This window comes from Oratosquilla oratoria, chromosome 24, assembly GCF_046742065.1.
Source record: "Oratosquilla oratoria isolate Oo_2021 chromosome 24, ASM4674206v1, whole genome shotgun sequence".
NCBI lineage: Eukaryota > Metazoa > Arthropoda > Malacostraca > Stomatopoda > Squillidae > Oratosquilla > Oratosquilla oratoria.
Window position 1 is genome coordinate 22,548,847 of NC_134800.1, and position 2,091 is coordinate 22,550,937.

Here is a 2,091-nt window from a genome sequence, read left to right on the forward strand (position 1 = left end):
ATAAATAAATAAATAAAACATACTCTTCTTGTAAACTGTCCACTATCTAGCTTTTTAGTGATGGTTTTACTAATAATGTTTAACTGTTGTTACTATTGCCATACCTCCACACAGAATCATCAACCCTAACAGCACTGCTAACAAACTTCTAAAGGCTTTTGCTAAATTGCTTTTTACGATGGCGCCAAATCCCCTCTACTCTCTCATCAGAGCCGTAAAAATCTCTAATGGTTCCATCGCATCTTCCAGCTTCGTCACAGAACTCTTGACATTTCCAGCAAATCTTGAAACTCTCCCAAGAAGTCTTATGTTGTCATTATACAAACACATAACGCTAAATAACTGAACACTGTCCATTTGTTATCTAATATTTTCATCAAACATTAAGCGTTTGAAAATTATCATTTGATTTTATTCTTTATGTATTTGAGAACAATCACTAAATTTTATTTGACAGCATCACAAACCGATCGATCCGGAATGTTTCAAAGAATTTGCAAAAACACCTGGACGTTTCTGAAGAGTGGAACGCTCTTCAAGACATTCACTACCATATGTGAAACTATTTCAAAACGTTCAAGAAACTTCCAAGCCATTCAGTCCGTCTGGCACATAAAAAGGGACCTTTTGGACTTGGCATTTATCAACAAGACCGTTGGTGATACACCAAGGAACTCCCTAGGACCATCACACAAAGAAGTTTTATTCCATCAAACGCCAGACAATTTCACTCAGTTCCTGGAAGAGCGTCGGAGTGGAGGAGTTGATATCATTGGTCTTTTTTGTTCTTACTTGATTCTTGTTCTTGGTGTCATCTTCAAACTTGTTAATTCTTAATAGACATTTCTAATGTTAGTTCTTCAAAAATATATATGTAATGTATAATGGCATATATTGAAACATCGAGACAAGTTGAAGGAGTGGAAAAAAAAGACACGAGTGTAGTTCCAGGTTTATTCCTGACCGGTTTCACTCTACGCTTCTTCATAGGAATGAAGAAATCTAGAGCTATACTGGTCACGAATAAACACGGAACAAGACCCGTGTTTTCTTCTTTTTCCACCTCCTTCAATGTAATATATAATGTAACAATTTAACACGGCAGTAGGTATTCTAAGCATTCTTTTGGTTGCAGTCAGAGGTTTTTTTTTTTTTTGAAAGAGAAGACTCTGAGGAGAATATTGATCTACAGATTCTCTTCAAAAAATTAAAAAAGTCTGACTGTTACCAAAAGAATGCTTAGAATATCTACTGCCGTGTGAAACTATTACATTATGTATAACATTGAAGGTGGAAAAAAAGAAGGAAACACGGGTTTAGTTCCGAGTTTATTCCTGACCAGTATAGCTCTAAGTTTCTTCATCCTCTGAAGAAGCGTAGAGCGAAACCGGTCAGGAATAAACTTGGAACTACCCTCGTGTCTTCTTTTTCTACTCCTTGAGCTTGTCTCAAAGTCTCAATATATATCATTATACTTTTCATACCTATTTTTGAAGAACTAACATTAGAAATGTCTATTAAAAGAAGAAAATTGTGTGGCGTCACCCATGAAAATGAACAAATCATGTTAACTCTTTGAATGGGTGAAAACTCACCCCTTGTCACTCTCACTCGTAAACTTGAAATCTTCGGCGATGGTGACGCATACTGTGTCAACTAAGTACAGGTAATTTTGTAAATCTTAGAAGCCTGATTTCGCACCGAAGGAGATTCTTAGGAGGTTAACCATTAAGATTTCGATTCAGTCATAAGTTTCACTTCTCTAGGCAAATGAAGTTACCCGTTCATTGTTAGAAATACAGTATGTTATTGATTTGAGAATGCAAAAAGGAAATAATAAATAGATAAATAAACAAATGAATAGATAAATAAGTAGATAAAATTCCCAAATCTTGTAAAGCAACATCATAGGTAGTACTACTGTTATAGTTCTTCCTATTTTCTCCTCTCTTATTTTTTATATATTTATTTTTTTCTACTCCTTGCCTCTTCCCTTACCAATACACATTTCTCAGGAAGACGCAGATAATCACAATATAGCTCTAAATCAGTAGTTCTTAACCTGGGATATCTGTGCCACCAAGACATTCG